Raw genomic sequence first — 18,317 nt, forward strand, 5'->3', positions numbered from 1 at the left:
GAATTTTTGTTTATTAAAAGGCTCCCAAAATAAAGTTAAAGGCAAATTACAAATGGGGAGAACATATCTGTGGCATGGATAATGGGCAAATGTTTATTGTCTGTAATATATAATCATATTGATTCTTACAAAGCCATAATAGAAAAGCATTCCAATAAAAAAATGGGCCAAACATTTCATCTGAATTCTATTAAAGAGGAAAGAAATATAGCCAATAAGTGCACAAAAAGATGCTTGATCTCATTAGTAATTAGGGAAATACAAGTTAAGACAATAACAAGATACCATTTTATACCCTCTATTGTAAAACAAAAGAAATATAATAATAACAAGTGTTGGAGAGAATGTGGATCCAAAGAAATTGCTTTAAGTTACTGGTAGGAGTGTAAATTTATATTACTTTGGAAAGTAAGTTGTCATTACCTTGCAAAGGTGAACATTCATGTGCTCTGCGACCCAATAATTCTACTTCTAGGTGGAGAAACTTGGACGTGTACATCTGAAGATGAGCAAGAATGTTCACAGTAGGGAGAAAGAAAAGGAGAAGGAAGGAAGGAAGGAAGGAAGGAAGGAAGGAAGGAAGGAAGGAAGGAAGGAAGGAAGGAAGGAAGGAAGGAAGGAAGGAAGGAAGGAAGGAAAGAAGGAAGGAAAGAAGGGAGGGAGGGAGGGAGGGAGGGAGGGAAGGAGGGAGGGAGGGAGGGAGGGAGGGAGGGAGGGAGGGAGGGAGGGAGGGAGGGAGGGAGTGGGGGAAGGAAGATCATTTAGGTGCTTCACAGAGAGCCCAGAGAGCCACAGAGAAATGGGTCAGGCCATTTCTTTGTTCTCATGAAGTCATGGTTCTAATTCTTTTTATTTATTCAAAGTCTACAAAATCAAGAATGATAAGAGACAGTGAACCTAGGCTTTGTCACCAAATCTGGAAATGCTAAGATGAGGGAACATGACAACTCATTTTAACTCTCAGAATACATCTTTGCAGGAATTGCCACTGTACCCAGTGGAAAATCACTCCCTTATAGCAAAAATGTCAAGTTTAATGAAGGCCATGATACACGCCTTAGATTGCAACAGGAACTTCTGCCCTCTAGGCAGCCCAGGAAAGCTGAATGGTTGTTCTCTACTTATTCAACTGGAGGCCCCTCAGCTGTAGGTTCAAGTCTGCTCATCTGGGCTTTGCTACCACCTAGGATCTTCTGTAGTAATTATCTTTTTTTAAAATATATCTTTATTGATTTCAGAGAGAGGAAGGGAGAGAGAGAGAGAGACAGAAACATCAATGATGAGAGAGTCATTGATCGGCTGCCTCCTGCACTGGGGATGGAGCCCACAACCCGGGGATGTGCCCTGACCAAGAATCAAACTGTGATCTCCTGGATCCTAGGTAGACACTCAACTGCTGAGCCACGCCCAGCCAGGTTATAGTAATTATCTTGATAAAAGTCACAGTGAGCTCCATCCATATTAGACTAGCAGCATCTGACAGGTGAAATGAACTAACCCCTCCTAATTCATTTAGATTTCTGCTCTAGCTGTGAAATCTTCCCTGACGGGCATGCACATGGTGTATACAACTGAAAGGTGTAGCCTGTTGAATATTTACCCTGCTCAGGAAGTTACAGGGTGTAGCACCCATTCCAGCACCGAGGGGTCTACAAATCCTCTGGGGCTCTTATGCTGAGCAGGTGTAGAAGTGGCCTTCAGTTTAGCTAAGCCATCCATTGACCAACTGGAGCCTCCCATGCTGTCTACACAGTCTGACCTGGCTAGGGAGGGTGGAGAGGGGGGATCGGCCTCTCTAGCGAGCTACAGGATGATGTTTTGTCCCCTTCTCCTGTGACCATCTTCCCTGCCCCCCTCTCCAGTCCTCTACTCAGTACCTGAAGCCCAGTCTTGGCTGCTTCTTGATTCAAGCGCAAATTGGAAATGAAATACTGTGGTCACCTGATAGGCAACAATTACCCTGCTTCTCTCATTTCATTCTACCTCTGTCCCCTCAATCCAACATATACCATTTTTCCATCAGATTTTTTCAGAGACTCGCAGGCCAACTGTCCCCAGGGCTAAATTTCTTCTAGAGTAACTGCAGGACTGTCAAATCCTGTCAAGGGACAATATAGATAATCCATTGAGAAAACTCTAGACTTGGAGTCAGGAAACCCAGTTTCAAGTGCCACCTCTTACTACCCTTAAGACTGGGCAAATCACCTTATCTCTCTGGACAGCTGCACGTGAATCGTCACACAACAAGCAGGAATAATGCTCTGTTCCCCCATCTTTCTCACAGCCAGGTTGAGAAGCTCAAAATGGAAAACAAGGTAATTCATATGAAGTGCCTTAGGAAATCATAAACCATCATATTAAGTGTTGCCATTATTTTTATAAGCTCTGCTGTTCTGCAGTTTTGGCAAAGAGCAAATCCTGTTTCCCTGGTCCCTACTGAGATGTAGGCCATCCACCCTGCAACACTCTCACTTCTGCCCTGGGATACATCTCATCAGGTCACAATTTTGCCTCAATTGTTTTCTCCTTGAATGGCATATCTAGTTGGCTACAAAGAGGGAAAACAAAGGAAAGCTGCTTCTCTTCATGAGAATTTTGATTAACCCTCCTCACCTAGGATTTCCAAATGAAGAAACTACCCTTCTGTCCCCCACATTCCACAGGAGGGTCAGCAATATTCAGAGCAACGCTCACAGAGGGGACTCAGCAATACTCACATTAGCCTAGATGAGGCCGACTGGCCACCTCCAGCATGTCCTGCCCACAGGGCAGCCAGACTTGGGCACTATAATGCTGAGGCTTCTACGGCCACAAACTGACTCTGCACTCTCAGGGCTGAAAGGGGCAATACTATGGAAGGGTCTCGAGTTTGGGTCCCATGCTTGCACCTGCACTGGGGCAGGGTGGGGCAAGTCAGGGTGAGGTTGGTTCAGGTGAGAGCATACACTTTCAGAGAAGGATCCAATCATGGGGAGTCCTCAGGGGCACAATTTACAATGCTGTCCCTGAATAACATGCTTGAGCCAGAGGCCAATGAGGCCCACTTAGGAAAAGATGCAAACTCAAACATGTCTACACCAGCAAGAACTAAAGTCAGAACACTAGCCAACATTAACACCACCAGAAATATCTTAGAGAGCCTCACAGTGCACAGTCCTCTAGCTGCTCCCCCGTCTCCAGTCTTATCGTGATGATTGTTTCTATGCCTACCACTCCATGCTACCTAGTACCATCCTCTCCAACAACCCAAAGTACTTCTATTAATACACCAAATCTTCAGTGGTCTTCCACCATCCAAAAGAAAAAAACCCAAGCTGCTCAGCCCCACCCCTAATCTCTCCCAGAATTGCCTCCCAGCACCGGCTCCCACCTTACACACTCTAATACACATGTTTTACTTCAGTCTAACCACTATCTTTTCTCTGCCCAAATTGGCCTTGTGTCCCATGTGTCCAAGCATTGGTAATGTCTTCTCCACACACATAATCTCCAGAGCCCAGCTCTGGTCCCTCCTGCTCAAACCTGAAATACTTTTCTTACACTTGGAATCAGGAATCTACAATGTAGAACTTGAATGTTTTTAACCTTTTTTATTTAAATATAACACATATACATAAGAGTGCACAAATCATAAGCTCAATGAATTATTATACAATGAACACACTCATGTAACCACCACCAGGTCAAGAGATAGAATGGTACTAGCACCCCAGAAGTCCCTTTCAAGCTCTCTACCTCTATCCTAAAGGTAACCTTTATCCTGATTTCTAACAATATGAGTTAGTTTTGCCTGTCTTTGAAATGCATATAAATGGAATCATGTATTGTTTTGTGTTTGCCACCTTTTGCTCAGCCTTATATTTGGGAGATTCATCTGTGCTGTGGGCGATTCATTTTCATTGCCATGTAATATTTTATCATCACACGCACACCTTTAGTCAGCTAGCTTGATTGAGCCTCCATTTTTTAAAGTCAGAGTATCAGTGACTGCCCAGCCGGGTGTGGCTGAGGGGTTGAGCATCGACCTAGGATCCAGAGGATTTGAAGAATGAAGGGCTCATTGCCATCAGGCCTGGCCTTAAATGTCAAGAATAGTGACAGGGATTTCACTATCAAAGCCTCAAAAGGCACTGATGGCACTGCCCTCGCCTCTGCCAATCAGATGCTGTTTGCTTCTGCTCTTTACCACTGAACAAACATTTGTTCACACCTCCTGTATCTTGTTCTCTGGTGTGTGTGTGTCCTTGCCCTCCAGAGTTTATAGCATGAAGCAGAAGGTCCACAGATGAATGTCAGGGTATGCTGGGAAATCCCTTAAATTATATGCAAAATAGTGTATCTATGTAAAATGGGAGATGGAAAGAGCCAAATTCTCAAATGTCTTTGTGACTCAAAAAAGGTTAAGAACCACTGATTTGGGATCATTCCTTTTTCCCATTTCTAAGTTCTTGTCAAGTACCCAAGCACCCACAGCACCTCTCTGGTGTCTTCCAACCTTCTGCTCTGCCCATGACTTACCTTCCCCACGGGCTGGAGACAGACCTCTGGTGGGAGAGGAGGGAAGCACACCTCGTGGCTGCCCTTCGTAGTTCCCAGGGGCTCTGTCCCAGGAAAGATGAGTTTATCCAGGGAGTGCCTGTCCCTGCTCTTTTGAAATACTTTGCATTCACCCAGTGGGCAGAGCACTGCCTACAACCTGACGGGCAGAATGACTAGGGAGGAATTTTTATCTCTTTTGAAAGTACTACTTGCTTCCTGAGACTTTTCCAAACTAAACACCCAGTGGCTGAGACGGAAAAACATACCTTTCTTTTACAAAGACTCAAAGAAAATTCAGACTGAGTGGTTCAGACTAGGAGGAAGAGGGAAAAGCTGGCGATACTCTGGAGAAGTATACAGTTCTATTTCTCATGCGAATTAAAAAATGTCTTTCTTAAATGTTCATCATTCTTAAGGACATTTTTGTTAGTGTGACTCTCTCAAGACATCTCCTACCCATCCGCAAACACCACACCAGTCTTTAAAAATGAGGGACAGATCCCCCTGGGCTTCCTTGAAATGATACCACCATTCTCCTACTAAATGCTTTACTTTTCTGGTGATTTCTGTAAGATATAAAACACGTTTAAGTTTTAAAATAGAGTGTTCTAATGAGCTTGAACCTTAATATTTTTGAAAATGTAATGCCTAGAAGCCAGAATAAGTTATTTTTAAATTACCAGCAATTTTCTGATTCAATTTTGGGAATAGACTGTGTTTGTTTTGTTTTTAATTTTTATTGAATTTATTGGGGTGACATTGGTTAATATAATTATATAGGTTTCAGGTGTACAATTCTACAATACATCTTCTGTATATCGTATTGTGTGTTCACCACCCCAAGTCAAGTCTCCTTCCATCACCACTTATCCCCCCTTTACTCTCTCCTACCTCCTCCATCCCTCTTTCTCTCTGGTAATTACCATACTATTGTCTGTTTATGAGTTTTGTTTTGTTTTGCTTAATCCCTTCACCTTTTTCACCCAGCCCCCAACTCCTTCCCCTCTGACAGCTGTCAGTCTGTTCTCTATCTGAGTCTGTCTCTATTTTGGTTGGCAGCTCCGTTTGTTCATTAAATTTCACATATAAGTGAAATCATATGGTACTTGTCTTCCTCTGATTGGCTTATTTCACTTAGCATAATGTTCTCCAAATCCATCCATGCTGTAGAAAAAGGTAAGATTTCCTTCTCTGTTTCTGGTTTGTGTTTTTTGTTTGTTTGTTTGTTTGTTTTTTGTATAGCCGAGTAGTATTCCATTGTGTAAATATACCACAGATTTTTTTTATCCATTCCTCTACTGGTGGGCACTTGGGCTGCTTCCAAATCTTGGCTATTGGACATAATGCTGCAATAGACATAGCGATGCATATATTCTTTAGAATTAGTGTTTCAGGTTTCTTAGGATATATTCCCAGAAGTGGAATCACTGGGTGATAAGGCAGTTCCATTTTTAAATTTTTAGGTAACTCCATACTGCTTTCCACAGTAGATGAACAAATTCACTCCCACCAACAGTGCACAAAGGTTCCCTTTTCTCCACATCTTTACTTACCCCTTTTGTTTGTTGATTTATTGATGACGGCCATTCTGACAGGTGTGAGGTGATATCTCATTATGGTTTTAATTTGTATTTTTTTGATGATTAGTTACCTTGAGCATTTTTTCATGTCTCTTGGCCATCTGTATGTCCTCTTTGGAGAAGCATCTATTCAGGTTCTTTGCTCATTTTTAACTGGGTTGTTTGTTTTTTTGGTATTGAGTTGTATAAGTTCTTTATCAATTTTGGTAATTAACCTCTTATCAGATGTATCATTGTCGACTATGTTCTCCAATTTAGTAGGCTGCCTTTTTATTTTGTTGATGGCTTCCTTTGCTGTGCAAAACCTTTTTAGTTTGATGTAATCTCGTTTATTTTTTCTTTTGTTTCCCTTTTCCAAGGCAATATATCAGAAAAAATATTGCTCCAAGAACTGTACAAGATTTTACTGCCTATGTTTTCTTCTAGGATTTTTATGGTTTCAAGTCTAAGATTTGTTTTTAATTCATTCCAAGTTTATTCTTGTGTATAGTGTAAGAAGGTGGTCTAGGTTCATATTTTTTTGCAAGTATCTGTCCAATTTTCCCAACACTATTTATTGAATAGACCATCTTTACCCCATTGTATGTTCTTGCCTCCTTTGTCAAATATTAATTGACCATAAAAGTGTGAGATTATTTCTGGGCTCTCTATTCTGTTCCACTGATATATATGTCTGTTTTTATGCCAGTGCATGCTGTTTTGATTACTTTGGCCTTGTAGTGTAGTTTGATATCAGGTAGCGTGGTTCCTCCAACTTCATTCTTTTTTCTCGAGAATGCTATGACTATTCAGGGTCCATAAAAACTTTTGGAATATTTGTTGTAGTTCTGTGAAATATGCCTTTGAGACCTTGATAGGAATTGCATTGAATCTATAGATTACTTTGGTTAGTATAGACATTTTAATGATGTTCATTCTCCCTATTCATAAACATGGTACATGTTTCCTCGTATTTGTATCTTCTTCAATTTTTCTTTTTAAAAAAAAAAAATTTAAATTTATTTCAGAGAGAGGAAGAGAGAGAGAGAAAGAAACATCAAAGATGAGAGAGAGTCATTGATAGACTGCCTCCTACACGCCCCTTATTGGAGATCGAGCCTCAACCTGGGCATGTGCCCTGACCAGGAATCAAACTGTGACCTTCTGGTTCATAGGTTGATGCCAACCACTGAGCCATGCTGGCCAGGTAATTTCCATCTTCAGTGTCTTATAATTTTCTGAGTACAGGCTTTTTACATCCTTGGTTAAATTTGTTCCTAGGTGTATTTTTTTAATGCAAATGTAAATGAGATGTTTTCTTAGTTTTTCTCTCTGATTTTTCATTATTAGTATAAAAAATGCTATTGATTTTGGATATTTACTTTGTATCCTGCTACTTTATTGAATTCATGTATCAGTTCTAGTAGATTTTTGGCAGAATCTTTAGGGTTCTCTACATACATTATCATGTCATCTGCAGATTGTGTTTGTTTTGGATAAACACTTTTCTACTGTAAAGCCAAAATAGTGTCCTCAATGGCTTAAGACCATGCTGAGTTACACCGCTGTCCTTCTTGACGTTGAGATGAGTTACACTGCAGGAAGAGATCCATCTCTGAGGAATAGAATGTGTCCTGGGTAGTAAACCCAGGGCCAAAATGGGCTTTTCCCTTCTCATTGGCCTCAGAGACCAGGGTCCTGTGCTCAGGGCAAACAAAGCAGAAAGAGATATAGGGAGGGCACTAGATGGCAGAACGTAATGTGGCAACGTAATGAGGGACCAGGAAAGTGTAAATTTAAATTTTAAGAAAAAGTGTAGTTATATGGCTGTTGGACTCTAAGAATAATAATTTTCTGTATCTTGTTCTATGGGTTTTTCTCCCCTTTTGTCTACACTAGAATTCCCTTCTATTATCCCAAGGCTTTTGACAAAACTTTTTTGGTAGTGTTATAGCTGGTGTACTTGATCAGATAACAGAGGGTTCTTTGTCTGCACTTGGGAGGAGGAAGTATGGGGAAAGCAGTAGCGGTTGGAGAAGCTGGTCACAAGATAACCAGAAAATCAGCAGAACTGCAGAACCAGCAGGATCGGCAGAAAATGTCAGGATTTCCTGGGGATTACATGGGAGGGGATCTAGTAAACTACTAAACTTTCAGTTGTCAATCAAGATCCGGGCTTGGACTCTTGTGATTTTTAAGCACCAAAGGGAAGGGCAACCTTTGAGGACCAGAGAAGCCAAAGACTTCAGAATTAGTTAGTTAGCTAGTTAGCTAGTTAGTTAGTTAGTTAGTTAGTTAGTTAGTTAGTTAGTTAGTTACTTGAGCTGCCCCAAAAATCATTCATGGCCAAATATCATGAATGTGTGAACTACAAGACTCAAAAGAGTTCAGGGGAAGGAAAGGTTGCTCTTCCCCATAATGTCTGGGAAGGCTTCACAAAAGAAGAATTTGAACTAGGCCTTGAAAAAGGTGTAGCAATTGGAAAGTGGGAGGAGGAGTACAAGAGCACTCCTGTTAGGAGAAATGGCAGGAGACAAAGCAGGAAGGTGCCAAAGTGTAAAGTGTACTTTAAACAAAGAAATGATCCTGTCTGGCTGGAAGCAAGTCTATATTCTTTAATATCCATTCTCCATATTTCATAGCACTTTAGGTCCCATTCTTGAATCCCAGGGATAAAAGCATATTAAGCTGGTCTCAGTGGAGTAATCAAAGGTGTTGAAGTCATCTTGGTGCTAGTTCTCAGAGAGAGGTCAGTCATCCCAAAAGGACAGGAACTGATCTAAGTGATTCACCCTTGGTTTTCTCATGCCTCACATCCCCCTCTCCTGCATCTTATACCCCAGCCCCCTGCAAAACGCTGCAAGAAGTCTCCCCTTCTGCCCCTACCCCACAGCTACTCTGCTCCATGCAAAGATTCCTCTGGGTAAGGGGTGTATTGCTTTCTCATTTTCACCAGAAAATATCTTCTCTGTATCAGATCTGTTCTAAGCATAGAGGAGGGTACAGCAGTGACCATGTCAGCCTCTGCCCTCATAGCGTTTTCCTCCTAGTGGGAAAGACAGACAAATATAAAATGTAAATAAAAGATGAGGTAGTGTTATGCATAAGAGTAAATAAACAGAGTAAAGGGACAGGGAACAACAAGGAGGGGTGTTATTTTATATTAAATGGACCGGAAAAGAGGTGACACTAAGCAGAAGCCACAGGGGTAAGGCCCAAGCCCCAAGATGAACATGAGTTGCTGTGGCTGAAGAGCAAGAAGGCCACCATGGGCCACCAGCAAGCTCAGTGAGATGGGGGATAAAGAAGTCAAGGGACAGCCCGGTCGGGTGTGGCTCAGCGGTTGAGCGTCAACCTAGGATCCAGGAGATCGGGGTTCAATTCCCTGTCAGGGCACATGCCCCGGTTGTGGGCTCCATCAATGACTCTCTCATCATTGATGCTTCTATCTCTCTCTCCCTCTCCTTTCCTCTCTCTGAAATCAATAAAGATATATTAAAAAAAAAAAAAAGTCAAGGGACAGGCAGAGTCTCCTAAGAAAGGGACAGAGAAGGTATAATCCTGCAGCTCCTGGAACATGGTCTACTCTTGCCCATGGCCACGTCCCTACTGATCCAGCCCTTGGAAGAGTCAGCCTGCCATTTCCCCTCATTCCCTCCACCAGACTCATTAAACATTTCCAAAGTTACTATGCTCTACAAAAGAACAAACTTCCAGTTTTAAAGTTAGAGCAATCAACAGCCAAGGGATTTGAAGTGGCTGGGGCCTTATTATCACAGTGTTATAATGAGTCTCCAGAGAAGCCCCACAACTTCACTCCAGAGAAGGGAACACTTCCCTCAGGGGGTCAATACTTGGGACTCCAAGTTTCAAAATTCCATAGAAACCGGGAAACAATCCAAATACACCAGGCCTGTACTAGATGCACATAAAGTCTCCCCAAAATGGCTGATACCAAGGTCTTGTTAGGGGTGGTAATCTTGAATGTAGATGAAGGATAATCCAGCAGAACCCCTGGGACTATCTGTGGATGGTTGAGCTAAATGAATCTCATTAACCAAAGGCACATCTTTAGCTCAAGAGGAAAGGACAGAAGGAGAGACTCCAAGGTCATGTCCATAGGATGATTCACTTGCTCCCTCACCCATAAACCCAATGGCAAGGGTCAGAGTCCTCTCACCTGACAATTTAATGTTTTGATGAGGCCAGAAAGGCAAGAAGCTCTTGAGAACTGGGAAACCCTCTCTGGCTAGGTGACCAGGAAGATCCAAGAGCAACTGCTTCTCAGCCCTGAGGTAACTTGGAGCCTGTATAAGGTAGCTGAGTCATTGGAAAACGAGAAACATGGGGCTTGTGAGAAAGGATACAACACAATCATGCGAAATAATAATAGTTAATATTTACTGAACACTTACTATGTGCCATTCCAAGCACTTTTCACATGTTTTCTCTAATCCTCCAAGCAGACCCTGTAGCTAGGGGTTATTAAGATACCTAGTCCACCAAGAAGGAGCCTGAGACACAGAGACTAATAAGCCACTTGCTTCCAAAGTTACCTAGCTGGTTAATGGGAGAGTCAGGATTTCTATCCAGGTCAGAATCTAGAACCTGTACCCCCTGGCGTTGTATGCATGACACTCTGGAAACTATCCAGTAGCCTGAATATTCTAAGTATGGCTCTGGATAGAGTGGGCACCAACAAATGTTTTACATAAATGACATTTTACTGTCAGGGAAATTTGCCTGACGAATGTCATGAAGATTGTTTCTCTTGTAAAATCCCGTACTTTTGTTAAGTGCCAGGTAGATATGAACTGTTTGTTCCCAGAAGAATAAAGAGGTGGACTCTATGAACTCCAGGGCCTGTCCCTGTCTTGTGCTTAAAGTTCTGCTGGAATCACTCTGAGTGAGAAGCAAGGCAGAGGCTAACCCACAGAGCAAACCTGTAGAGCTCAAGGGGGCCACCTCAGGCAGAACCTAATCTACATCCCTGCCTGGAGCCATCCTGCTGTTTTCAGGACAGCTGGACACCATCCTGTTAACTGTATACAGTCACGTGAGCTGCAGCTGCCCCAGATCTCTTTGAGGAACCACTCTGCTGCCTCCTCTCTCCAATCAAAGGGCTGGCCACCTCACCCCATAGGTGGCCTCACATGCTAGACAGATCATCTATGGAGTCAAAGACACTCAAGGCAAAGCAACTGTGTGGTCTCCTACAGAAGGCCATCCCTGTTATATCTAACCTGAATATTTCCTGCCACACACCAGAGCATCTCTGCTCTCCATGAGAAAAAACAAGGTAATGACTGCTCACAATTCAAACAGCTACTGTGCCTCTTCCCACAGCTGACTCCCCTTCTTCTTTCATCATTTTTGTAACATTCCTAGATGTCTCTTGTAGTTATATAAATAGATCTTTGTCCAACTTTTTATTATGAAAATGTTCAAATGTGCAGAAAAGCATAAAGAATAATACAATGAACACCCGAAAACCACCACTTGATCCCATTTTTTTTTTAATTTTTTTCCCATTGCTTTACAGAAAGAGTGGAAGGAGGACAGAGAGAGAAAGGAAGGGGGGGACATTGATGTGAGAGAGACCCATCAATTGGTTGCCTCCCAACCGGGCCAGGGATCAAGCTTGCAACCCAGGTATAGGCCGTTGGCCGGAATCAAACCCCAGACCCTTCACTTCAGTCCTTGGACTGACTCTCTAACCACTGAGCAAACCAGCCAGGGATGATCCAATTTTTTAATCTCTTAGTAAGCATCTATGCTTTTATGGATAGATTAAATATCTACAAACAGGAAGAAATTTCAAATATTCACATGAAAAAATATACTCAATGGTGAAATATTAAAACAATTCTAACTTTGAAATCAGAAAATATAAACTTCATATTCATCAATTTGACCTTGGTTAGAAATTGTAACTGAAGACAAAAGTTGTATGTCTTAGCTAATCTAAGTGCCTTGAAGGAAAGGGAGACCACTGTCATCAATGTTTTAAGAAAACAAAGCCCTAAACCATTTCCTCTTATTAGAGAGACAAAGAAATCACACAAAAATCTGCATATCAGTTACTCAAAAATTTAATCAATATTTTTTTTCTATCTTGTGCTTACAGAATTGAGCATTTGTCTAAATCAGCCAACTAAAAGAACTTTCCTACATATTGAAATATCTTTAAAAAATAGTTCCAAGGATAGTTGTCTTGTAACCTTGAAACTAAAAATATTTGTTATAAGAAACCACATGTGTTTAAAATGTTTGTTTTCAGAAGTGTGTGTTCACTTAAAGTTGTAAACTCTATTTTCATGAAAGGCTGATTCATTCACCACTGTTGTTATTATTACCTCACATATGGAACATATAGGGTGTCCAAAAAAATGTATACACGCTTTAACAGCTGCTAACTCACTTAAGTTTCACTCTTTTTCAGGTTTAACTGGCACTGACTTTATAATCTTTCAAAGTGTGTATACATTTTTGGGGACATCCTGTATAGCTAAATAAATGCTATGGGAAAAATTCACAGCCTAAACTGCTTATATTAATAAAGAAGAAAGAATTTTAAAAGTAAATAAATTGAGGATACGAAACAATAAATTAGGAAGAAAAAAGATAAACCTAAGGAAATTAGGAGGAAGAAATTAAGAAAGAGGAAAGTAGTGAATTTTTGTAACTAGAAACAACAAATACAAGAACTGATTTTTGAAAATCAACTGAATAGGTTAACTATTAGTGAACCTATACTTTTTGTTTAAAAGGAGAAAGCACAAACACACCAAATAGAAAAAAAATAACTAGATACAGCAGAAATTATTTATATATGTATGTATTTCTCTTTTGCTCACACCTATCCAAATACATTTGAAAACTGACCCTAGAAAAGATGAACAACAAATATACCAAGTAGCACAGCATTAGCATAGAAGTTGTCAGTTACCCTATATACTCCCCCCACCCCCCGCAAATTTCACAGAACTAAACACAAGCACACATGAAATAAATAAATAAGGAAAAGTTTCTAATTCTTTTCATAAAGCAAGTGTTATATTAATAGGAAAACAGCAAAAATAGTACTTAAAAGCAAAACTACCCATTTATGAATATCAATGCAAAAATCACAACATAATAGCCAAGAGAATCCAGTGAAGCATTAAAAAAATTATATGCCAGCTTCTGTCATCTTGAATCCGGGTTCATCCAACACCAGCCGCCTCCACTATGCCACTGAAGTTCGACCCCAAAGAGATCAAAGTCATATACCTGAGTGTACCTGTTGGGAAGTGAGTGCCATGTCTGCCCTGGCCGCCAAGATAGGCCCCCTGGGCCTATCTCAAAAAAAGTTGGTGATGACATTGCCAAAGCAACCAGAGATTGGAAGGGTCTGAGGATGACAGTGAAACTGACCATTCAGAACACACAGGCCCAGATTGAGGTAGTGCCTCTGCCCTGATCATCCAAAGCCTTTAAAGACCCTCCAAGAGACAGAAATAAGTAAAAAACAAACAAACAAACATTAAGCACAGTGGAAATATCACCTTTGGGTGAGACTGTCAACATTGCCCAACAGATAAGGCACCAATCTTTAGCTGGAGAACTCTCTGGAGCCATTAACGAGATCCCAAGGACTGCTCAGTCTGTGGGTTGCAATGTTGATGGCAGCCACCTTCATGACGTCATAGATGACATCAACAGTGGTGCAGTGGAGTGCCCAGCTAGTTAAGAACTACAAAGGAAAATGTTTCAATTAAAGATCATTTGACAACCAAAAAAAAAAATTATATGCCATAACCAAGTGGGGCTGTCTGAGGGATGGCAAGATGATTCAATATTTAGGAAATCTGTTAATATAATTCATCATATGAATATATAAGGAGAAATATCTTATGATCATTTCCATGGATGTTAAAAAATTTTATAAAAAATAACTACCATTCTTAACTTTTTTATTTTTCCCCCCATATTATTGTATTAACATCTTACATGAGTATACTTGTCATAGTTAATAAACCAATACCCTTACATTGTTACTCAAGTCCAGAGATCACTTAGATTTCCTTTGTTTTTGCCTAAGGTCCTTTTTCTGTTCCTGGATCCCATATTGCATTTATTGTCATGTCTCTTTAGGCTCCTCTTGGCTGTGGCAATCCCTGAACATCACTGTTTGGGTGACCTTGAGTTTCCAGGAGTGGTAGTCAGGTGTTTTGTAAGATGCCCACTCCCAGAATCTGATGTTCTTGTCATGATAAGACCTGGGTTATGAGTTACTGGGAGGCCCTCAGCGGTCAAGGACAATTTTCATCACATCACATCACGATAACATACCAGCAACATGACCTATCGCTGTGGATGTTGACCCTGGTCACCTGGCTGAGGTAGTGTCTGTCCCTTTCCCAACTGACTTTTGCAGAGAAACAGCGAGGGAGGGAAGGCCCCTGACTCTACCTGTGACAACCCTGTAAGGTTGCTGTTGGGAAGTGTAGCCACAGCAAGCAGACAGCTCACACACAGAGCATCTTAGGTGCCAAGCACTGTGACAAGCACCTGCCCATGACTTCATTTATCTCCACAACAACCCTGAGAGGTGGGGAAACGGGCAAAACCATTCTTCTCATGTTACGGATGAGGGGAGTGAGGATTTAAAAAAATACATAGACAAATAGTGGACGAATTAAAATATTTAAATTGATTTTATGTATTTACTAACATGGAAATGCCCCACATTATATTAAATTTTTTTATTTAAAAAAATCCAGATGCTGCCCTAGCTGGTTTGGCTCAGTGGTTAGAGCATCAGCCTGCTGACTGAAAGCTGTGGGGTTCCATTCCAGTCAAGGGACCATATCTCAGTTACAGGCTTGATGCCCCGCCCCAGTTGGCGAGTGCGTGGGAGGCAGCCAATCTATGTATCTCTCTCACATAGTTTCTCTCTCTCACTCTCCCCCTTCCACTTTCTCTAATATCAATAAGAAAAATTAAAATTAAAATTTGAATAACTATTGCATCAAGGTGATAAGAATGCAGGTGAGAAGATTCCAAGATGGTAGCAGATTAAGTGGAAGCTACACTGACACTTTCCCAGGACCAAATTGGAATTACAACTATAATATAGAAAAACTATCATTTATAATCAACTAAAGACTAGCTGGAGAGACCCCTTATAACTAAGGACCTAAAGTGGAGACCACATAAAGACTGGTAGGAAGTGTGGAGGCATAAGAGAGCTGGCTGAGCTCCCTCAGGCAGCAGCTGAAGTTCCAGAGGGATATCTCAGCTGTGGGGGGTTTCCACTGAGAACTCTGGGGTCTAAACCCCAAGCTGGGCTCCCAAGCCCAAAGCCTCAGAGCTGAGGCAAGTGCCCACATAACAGCTGGCTGTGAAAAACAGAGAGGCTTTCTGTCTGCCAGGGAGAGATGACTGGAAATGCAGAGACCCTCTTAAAGGGCCAACACACAATACTTCTTGTGTAGCCATTCACCTTGGGCTCCAGAAGAGGGAAGGCAGAGTGGAATGAAGCTATGTGAAGAGAATCTAAGATTGGGGGCTCTGAGGACAGAGCTTAGATTCCTGTGCTGAGTCATTCCCCCAGACTGCAGAGGACATCTTTCTCAGGCAGACCTTTACCATCCAGGCTGCTTTTTCGAGGGGGGGGGGGGGGGAAGCAATTGTCCCACCCTGTTGGAAAACCTCTCAACCCACCCTGTGGAGTTGACTCCTTCCTGTGGTCTACAGCCTGAGGCTCATTAAGTGTTTGAGAAAAACTAATCAGCCTGCAAGCAAAGACAGACCTCTGGATGTTTTGAGTCTTTGCCTGATCTGCTTCTGGATGTAGGGCTAAGAAATGCAGACCTTGATGCACAGCTGGGTCCTTTCCAAATGCACCTAGCCCAAGCAGAGGGAGTCACAAGCTGTGGATCACTGAAAGCTCCAAACAAGGTACTCAAGGCCAGTCACAAACAGTGTCTGACACTGACCTGCACCAGAGACCCTCCAAAAAGAATGAGAGTCCTAGAAGGCCTACCTAATACATAGAAACAAATCCAAACTGGCAGCCAAAATGGGGAAACAAAAAAGCCCCAAATGAAAGAAAAAGAGAATTCTCCAGAAGAAGAACTAAATGAAATGGAGATAAGCAATCTATCGGATATAGAGTTCAGAATGCTGACTGTAAGGATGCTCAACAGCATGAGAGATATGAAGACTATGAAGGAAATTAAGAATGACATGGCAGAAATAAAGAATACATTGGAAGGAATAAACAGCAGATCACAGGAAACTGAGGAGCAGATCAGTGAATTACAAGACAGGGTAGAAAAAAATCACTCAATCAGAGAACCAAAAAGAAAAAAACAATTAAAAAAACAGAAGGACAGCTTAAGGGAGCTGTGGGACAACATGAAATATAACAATATTTGCATTATAGGACTACCAGAAGGTGAAGAAAGTGAACAAGGGATAGAGAGCCTGTTTGAAGAAATAATGGCAGAAAACTTCCCTAACCTGGTGAAGGAAAAAGTCACACAAGTTCAGGAGGCACAGAGAGTCCCAAGCAAGAAGAGCCCAAAGAGGCCCATGCCCAGACACATCATAATTAAAATGCCGAAAATTCAAAACAGAGACTACTAAAGGGAGCAAGAGAAAAACAACCTGTTATCTACAAAGGAACTCCCATAAGGCTGTCAGCTGACTTCTCATCAGAAACCCTACAGGCCAGAAGGGAATGGCATGAAGTAGTCAAGGTAATGCAAAGCAAAGATCTGAAACCAAGACCACTCTATCTAGCAAGGCTATCATTCAAACCAGATGGTGAAATAAAGAGCTTCCCAGACAAAAAAAGGCTAAAGGAGTTTATCACCACCAAACCAGCACTGCAGGAAATGTTAAAGGGACTGCTTTAAGAAGAAGAAATAGAGAAACATAGGCATAAAAAATTAAAGTGGCAATAAATAAAGACTTATCAATAATAACCTTAAAGACTTTAAAGGAGAGATCAACAGCAACACAGTCATAGTCGTGGACTTGAACACCCCACTGACTTCACTGGATAGATCTTCCAGACAAAAAGTCAACACAGAAACAGTGACTCTAAATGGCACACTAGATCAGATGGATTTAATTGATATTTATAGAACATTTCACCCCAAAGCTGCAGAATATACATTCCTCTCAAGTGCACATGGGTCATGCTCAAAGATAGACCACATGTTAGGACACAAAACAAGTCTCTACAAGTTCAAGAAGACTGAAATCATATCAAGTATCTCAGATTACAGTGGCATGAAATTCTAAATCAACTACAGTAAAAACACGTAAAAATAGACAAACACATGAAAGCTAAATAGCATGTTCTTAAACAATTAATCGGTTACCAATAAGATCAAGAGAGAAATCAAAAACTTCCTGGAAACAAATGAAAATGAACACACAACAACCTCAAATCTGTGGGACACAGCAAAAGCAGTCCTAAGAGGGAAGTTAATAGCACTACAGGCCTACCTCAAAAAGCTAGAAAAGTGTTTAGTAAACTGTCTAACCCTGCATGTAAAGAATTAGAAAGTTCCCCTCTGAAGCCATCCGCACCAGGGCTTTTGTTTGCTGTGAGGTTTTTTTTATTACTGCTTCAATGTCATCAGTTGTTATTAGCCTATTCAGGTTTTCTGGTTCTTCCTGATTCAGTTTTACATGATCTCACTCATATGTGGACTCTAATAAATAAAATAGACTGAGGAACAAAATAGATCCAGAAACATAGAAGCATGGAACAGACTGACGAACCTCAGTGGGAAGGTGGGGGTAGAGGAGTGGGTGGGGAGAGATTAATCAAAGAACTTATATGCATATATGCATAACCCATGGACACAGACAATAGTGTAGTGAAGGCCTGGAGGCTGGGAGCAGGGGCAGGTTTGAGGATCAATGGGGGAAAAAAGGGACATTTGTAATACTTTCAACATTAAAGATAAAATTACTTAATAAAATAAAATAACCAATCATTAACTTAGCTAAAAATATCAAAATTACATTTAGTTAACATTTAATATGTTGTTCATCTTAGCTATATTATTTTATATGAACAATATATAAAGCACTCTTAAGTATGTTGTAAAACTAAACAAATAATTTTAATTTTCAATATTAAGTAAATTTTACCACACTTTAAATGCAAAAGAGGAGCTACCATCATTTTCATGACATGCATTATGAATTAAG

General features: G+C 41.1%; 1 pseudogene; it reads left to right on the forward strand.

Moving 5' to 3' along the window:
* Nucleotides 1-13,292: 13,292 nt before the first annotated feature.
* Nucleotides 13,293-13,830, forward strand: LOC107531667 (large ribosomal subunit protein uL11 pseudogene; annotated as a pseudogene).
* The last annotated feature ends 4,487 nt before the right edge of the window (nt 13,831-18,317 follow it).

This window comes from Miniopterus natalensis, chromosome 1 (genome assembly GCF_054644295.1).
Source record: "Miniopterus natalensis isolate mMinNat1 chromosome 1, mMinNat1.hap1, whole genome shotgun sequence".
In the NCBI taxonomy this organism is placed as follows: Eukaryota; Metazoa; Chordata; class Mammalia; order Chiroptera; family Miniopteridae; genus Miniopterus; species Miniopterus natalensis.